Source organism: Bos taurus, unplaced genomic scaffold (genome assembly GCF_002263795.3).
Source record: "Bos taurus isolate L1 Dominette 01449 registration number 42190680 breed Hereford unplaced genomic scaffold, ARS-UCD2.0 Leftover_ScbfJmS_2031, whole genome shotgun sequence".
Classification (NCBI taxonomy): Eukaryota; Metazoa; Chordata; class Mammalia; order Artiodactyla; family Bovidae; genus Bos; species Bos taurus.
The window spans coordinates 1-6,525 of record NW_020191123.1 but is presented as its reverse complement, the minus strand read 5'-3'; the positions used below and the strand labels follow the sequence as shown (position 1 = coordinate 6,525).

Genomic DNA, 6,525 nt, shown 5'->3' with positions numbered 1-6,525 from the left:
ATAAAAGAGCAGGAGAAATATAAGGAATGACAACTAAAATGTAAAGAGCCTTTTTGGAGAGAAATCCTCTGTGTCAGAAGAAAAGAGAGAAACACGCTTAAGGTACAAACGGAGATCAATGATGGATCATGAACTTTTTACCCTGAAAGCAGACTGAGTTCTGAAAAATCCTGACATGCAAGTCTTGAAAGGGTAATATTGATCTCCTATGACTACTGGAATGAGCAGATATGAGAAAACAGAATTCTAAAAGACAATGACAGAAGGATAGATGTTAGAAATAAATTTGCAGTTTCTTAAACAACAAAGACTGAGTTGTGTGAAGGGGGAAATGATCCCGGTGGTAGACACTAAGGTGACTGGTTTATGACAATTTCTTAAGTTCTACCTCTGTTGAGGGGGTTACTTTATACATATGTGTTTTTACAAAAAGTTCTTTTGAAAGTAAATAGATAAAAACATTTAATGAAAAACTTACTTATATATATGGAACATACAGATATATACAGAACATAAAGATAAAACTGTAGATAAAACTAATACTACATCAACGCAGCAAAACAAATGAAGCTGTACTAAATGAGGACTCTCAGGAGAGAGGCAATGAGGCCTCCCCTGATCTGATCCAGATGAGGCTCCTGGTGCTGTGTGGGCTCCACCACCTCTGGGGTCCAGGATGGGGTCCAGGTCCAGGTCTTCAGGGATTCAGATGAGAGCCTGCAACGACAACACAGGTGATGGAGTCCCTGGGATGTGCAGAGTCAGACAGAGGAAGGCTCCCTGGGGAGGGTGAGCAGGACCCAGAAGACTTCCCAGCATCTAGACTTGGCTTTGGGGCTCAGATCTGCAGGGCACTGGGTCTGTTTGCTGCTCTTTGCTGAGGGTGTTGTCTGTTAGTAAGGAGTGTCTAGAAATGTTCCACAGGAGCAAGTACACCTGGGCATCTGGCTGGCAAACCTCAACTGATGGGTCCCCTGGACAGTGAGACTCAGGCAAAGGAACAGGGGACTTGGGATTCAGGATTGAAAGCTTGGGTCTCCCCTTCCCTCTAGGCCCTGGAAGGAGCAGGAGGTCAGATGACACAGAGGGTAGAAGAACCTGCCCACCCATCCTACACAGTACAACTGCTCCTGAGACCTGAGCATTGGAAATGGACAATCACCTGGAATCTCTGTTTTCCTGAATAATCATTTATAAGCCCCAACCAAACTCTTCTGAGGTTTCTGCTTTTAAACTGTTTTTATATTATAAAAAGTACATTTTAACTGTTTAGCATATTGCAACATTGAAATTTGAGAGAAAACATTTCTTTTCAAACTATAATAAAACAAGATATGTTATTAATGACAGACTTGGGAACAAAATAAAAGGAACATGAGTAACTTGAATTCTGCCACTCATCCCAAGTGGGCTGCTCAGTCGCTTGAGTCATGTCTGAGTCTGAGCAACCCTATGGATGATAGCCCACCAGGTTCCTCAGTCACTGGGATTCTTCACGCAAGAACAGTGGAGTGGGTTGCCATGTACTTCTCCAGTGGATCTTCCATACCCAGGTATCAAACCCTTTTCTTGTGTCTCCTGCATTGGCAGGAGGGTTCTTTACCACTAGCACCACCATCCCAAGTGCACAAAGGACTAAATTGCTTTCTGGTGTGTCTTCAGATGGACACATACACAAAAGAATCTACTGAACCTCCAAATTCAGGTTGAGAGATGCTGCCCTGAGGTGACCTAGGACCCCAGGGTTCCAGATCCTGAGAGACCCCAGACTCGGGCACCCCCAGGCTGGCTGGGACCATCAGGACCAGGGAGCACCCACAGGGATGCAGAGCTGCCAGGTGACGCCCTGCCTGCACGACTTCTGGGCACCTGTGTCTCCTTCACTCTGTTCCCAGAGCCCAGGACTGGGGAGGGCAGGGCCGCCCCAACCTCTCTCTGCAGCTGGTGATGGACTAGGGATTCCCTCTGCTGCCTTTAGCGGGGTTGGGAGGGCAGAGCTGGATCCTGCAGAGGGAGATGAGGAAACCCCCACGGGGGGATCTTTAAAGAGAGAACTCTGGAACAGCAGCTCCTGGACACCTGCACATGGTGGCCCCATAGTGCCCCCCAGCCTCCCTGCAAATGTAAGAGCTGCCAGAAGAGCCAGTCCAGCAACCTCGGGGGCGTCTGTGGACGGGACCTGTGCCCTGGGGAGACATGCTCAGGGCATCCTCCCCTCGTCTGCACAGATTGTTACCACCCTCTTGTCTCTACATTTGTGGTGACCCTCAGAAGCAGACCCCATGGTTTCTGCTGGTGATTCTGAAGCACCAACAAGCGAATGGGGTCATGACAGAGACACAGGCCCTCGTCTGCCTCACCTTTCACCCCAGGTCCCACGTTCACTCTTGCTCTTCCAGGTCTTGCTCATCATCGCTGCTGACTTCTCCTGAAGCAGTCTTCAAAAAGATGACCAGAGATCTTTTTGGTATCTGGAAGGAAGAGATCAGTCAAGCAGGTCCAATCCCTCCCAGGGTAGGAAAGCAACCATATGGGGTAGCTCAGGGCAGTGCAGACTTCATGGGGGCCCTTCAGCTGTGTGGGTCCAGACCTGCTGACTCCAGCCTCAACTCCTGCTCAGGCCACTCGTGGTGACAAAACCAGGTTCAAGGGTGCAGACATGAGGTCAGGAGTAGGGAAATGCTCAGAAAATGGGGGAATAGGACTGAAGATAGATTCATAGATTTTATATAAGCTCCTAGGTCCCCAAGTGCCTATAGGAGACCAGGTCCTGCAGAAGGCTAATCAGAAAAAGAGGGAAAGAGGAGAAAGGGAAGGGTTGCAAAGAAGAGTCTATTGATCAGAAAAAGAGAGAACATTTTTAAAAGATACGAAAGAAGAAATGAATGACCTCTATAGTCTTGCTCTCCTCCAAATCCTCAATATGCACCATGCAGTTTCTTGGTGTCTGAGGGCAGCACTCATCTGGAGTGGCTGTGGGAAAGCAAAGGGGAGATTTAGAGTCAGGATGTGACCAGGGGACCCTGTGCTCCTCACAACCTGGCCTTGGGACCCCTGGTGCCCTTTTCTCCAGGGACCTCCCAGGGCCTCAGTGTTTCACTTCTGCAATGAAAAAGTGGGTCTTTGACATCCAACATCCTGTTGCCACCCTCAGCTTGTCTACGAGTGACGAGGAATGACACCATTTCCACGCGTTCCTCCTCCAGGTGGTCACTGTCTCCATGCATCTCTGCCCACGACCTTGCTTGCCTCCTTCTCCCGCTGTTTCCCCTCTACTTCCTTCATGATTTCTCTCCTCTAGTCACTGTTCTTTTCCTTCCTCCTTGAGTCTCCACCAACCCTAGAGTTCTCCAACATGGAAACATTAGAAGAAGGACCATGTGTGTAGGGCCACAGTCTCTAATGAGTCCATTATTTAATTAAACAATCCATCACTCTCAGGAATGGCCTGACATGGACATGAGAATCTTCTGAGTTCTAGGGGAGGGGAGGACAAAAAGTTCACATAACAGAGACTATCCTGTTGCCTGATGTGACCTCAGTGGCCTGGGAGATACTTAATGCTCTCAGCAACACCTTAAGTTTCCCAGACCCTAAGAGAGGATAGAGGCAAACACTTTCAATTTCATTTAGCCAGAAATGGAAAAAAGAAATCCAAAAATATATATGGAACCTCTAAGGACTCCAAACAGACACAATAATCTGGAGAACTAATTTCAAATTTTCTCACCTTCTGATTTCAAAATACATTGCAAAGATACAGGGATCAAAGCTGTATGATAGTGACATAGGAACGCGTGCATAGCCCTAAAGACAAGAATAAAGAGTCCCAAGTAAACTCATGGATATAGGGTCAAATGAAATTCACCAAGTTTCTAAGGCAAGAAAAGAGTGAAAGCATAGTCTCTTCAACAGTCAGTAGGATGAAAAGATAACCTACAGAAAATTACAAACAATATATCAGAAAGGGAGATCATACTCAAAGTATATAAGAAAATACCACAACTCAAATGTAAAACAAGTAAAAAAAATGAAAGGTAAATAAATGAGTTGAGGAGTATGCAAAGATTGTGATCAAAACCACCAAGAGCTTCTGTCTGGAGGGAGTATTGGGTTCTAAGATGAGCAATCACCCTGAGTCCTGCTGCTCTGAGTCTCTGACCTAGGTCTGGTCAGTCCCAGAAGACCAGGTCAGTAGGGCTCCTAGAACATGTGTAAAGAAAGCCAGCAGCCCCTTCACAGTCTCTAGAATCTGCAGCCATGCTGGTCTCTAGGAACACATGGGCTGCTCTCACGTGGAAGCACCTTCAGCACAGCATCCTTGGGGAGGTGTGGTTCTGAGAGGAACTCCAGCAGACTCAGCCCAGGCAGGGACGCAAGAGCACGTGTGCTCTGACTCATTCAACTCTGAGAGCACCCTTTACATGAGGAATAAACAGTGAGGACAAACATGAGGGCAAGCCACACGTCCTGAAAATGCACAGGGAGAGAGTTCATGTCTCACCCACAACCTGACACTCACTGCCAGAACTTGGTCTCCAGTGTCAAGTGACTATGAGACTTTTGTGCCACTAGGATATGGCCATCATAGGAGAATTTAAACATGAAGCCAAAGTCCTTCGTGTATACTACAATGCAGGTAATAACCAGAAGCCAAGCTTTCATATTTGGCAGGTGAAAGGGCAAGGAACAAGGCGTCTTGTGAGAAAGGATATTTCTAAATAGAAAAGCAAGAAGAAATGACTATAAGCACAACAGAATAAACTACATGGACACATAGCTCTATTATATTGTTAAAATACGAAAAGAACAAACTACAACTCTAGACATATTTCCTTCTTCTTCCTCAGTTTATATTCATCTCTGAAGAAGCAGGTGTAACTCAACTGGTCCAGGAACCCTCTCCCTCTAAATCTCGCCCGAGAGTTGTTCCCTACCTGCATTCTCTTCCACATCACTGCTGCTAGCGTTTTCCAGAAAACACTCTGTAGAAAGATAACCATGAGCAATAATACAGTTATTATACAAGTTGACCTACCCATTTCTCCTCCTCCACTTGGCTCACACAGCATCTCCCCGGTCTTCCCTCCAGGCTCACAAACCTCCCCTGTGCTTTGTGGAGTCAGAGCCCTTCAAGAAGACGGTGATCACATTTGAACATATTCACATGAGAAAGAGGCTGAGACAATTACCTTTTAACCTTACACTTCTACAGGCCCAATACAGCTCTTACATTCAAGGTTATAAAGCTGAAATGCCAATGCTTATGGACACTTTTGAAATATGGGTAGTGTGACCAAGCCATGTGTGCTTTTTGTGATTGTTTCAATATAACAAGTTAAGTATTGTGGAAATATGTTAATTATATATAGGCAGCTCTAGCTAATGGCTACTACACTGGAAAGTTCAGCTCTAAGGGCTCCACAGACAAGGAAAAGGCAACTAATTGCCTGTTCTATTTTTCATTTATTCCAGATGATATGACGGCCTGATAAGATCATTCATATGTAGGTATATCTGGGGCTCTTGAACCCAGTCCAGGCACTGGGAGAGTGCTTGTGAACATCCCAATAGTGCTGGAGTGGGTAGCCGTTCCCTTCTCCAGGGCATCTTCCCAGCCCAGGAATTGAACTCAGGTCTCCTACATTTCAGGCGGATTCTTTACCAGCTGAGCCACAAGTGAAGCTCGAGAATACTGGAGTGGGTAGACTATCCCTTCTCTAGCAGATAGCCCTGACTCAGGAATCGAAACAGGATCTACTGCATTGCAGGCAGATTCTTCAACAATTGAGCTACCAGTGAAGCCCTAGTAAGGTGAACACTCAGATTCAAAGAAAATTCTCAGGAGGGAGCTCATTTGTGGGCAGAGATAAAGGGCATGGCCCAGCACTCGTGTACTACAAGTAACCAGAAAGTAGGTTTGGAGGGAAGGGAGGAATATTCACTCTCTTCATGAGCCCATCTTTCCCATCCCTGATTCTAGAGGACCCAAGCAAGGCAGTGGAAAGGGCTTATTAGGAAGTGAAAGTTTTGTGCACTGGAAACCATAGAACACTGTTAAAAGAAGAAGAGACAAGTAATCAGAATACCGTACCATATTCATAGACTGGAATATTTTAGTGTTGTTGACCTTCCTATACTCCTAAAAGTGATTTACATATATATTGAAACCACTTACAAAATCCCATGTCATTTTAATAAAATGGAAAAAAAAAAATCTCCCAAACTACGGAACCCAGAAGAAACCCAAAGAACAAAAACAGTCTTGAGAGCAAAGAACAACAATGGGGCCTTCAGGCTTCCTGAATTCAAAACCGGCAAGAATGCCACAGCAGTCAAAACTGTGTTCTACCTGCAGCTAAATAGGCAGAGAGACCAATGAATCCTAAGGATGGAATCTTGAATACACTGACCCCTGTGGGCAAATGATATTTGCTAAGGTTCTAAAATTATCAAGTGAAAGGATCGTCTCCTCAAAAATCAATAGACAGGCAACCTATAGAATCAAAGAAGTATCTGCAAACT

General features: G+C 45.6%; 1 long non-coding RNA gene across 1 annotated transcript; it reads right to left on the bottom strand.

The window, feature by feature from the left end:
• Positions 1–449: 449 nt before the first annotated feature.
• LOC112445579 (uncharacterized) lies at positions 450–6,431 on the bottom strand. Its single transcript, XR_003033716.2, has 4 exons — positions 4,938–6,431; positions 2,891–2,973; positions 2,361–2,471; positions 450–717 (listed from the first exon to the last, which is right to left on the bottom strand). It is a non-coding gene; the product is annotated as an uncharacterized lncRNA (long non-coding RNA).
• Between the last annotated feature and the right edge of the window lie 94 nt (positions 6,432–6,525).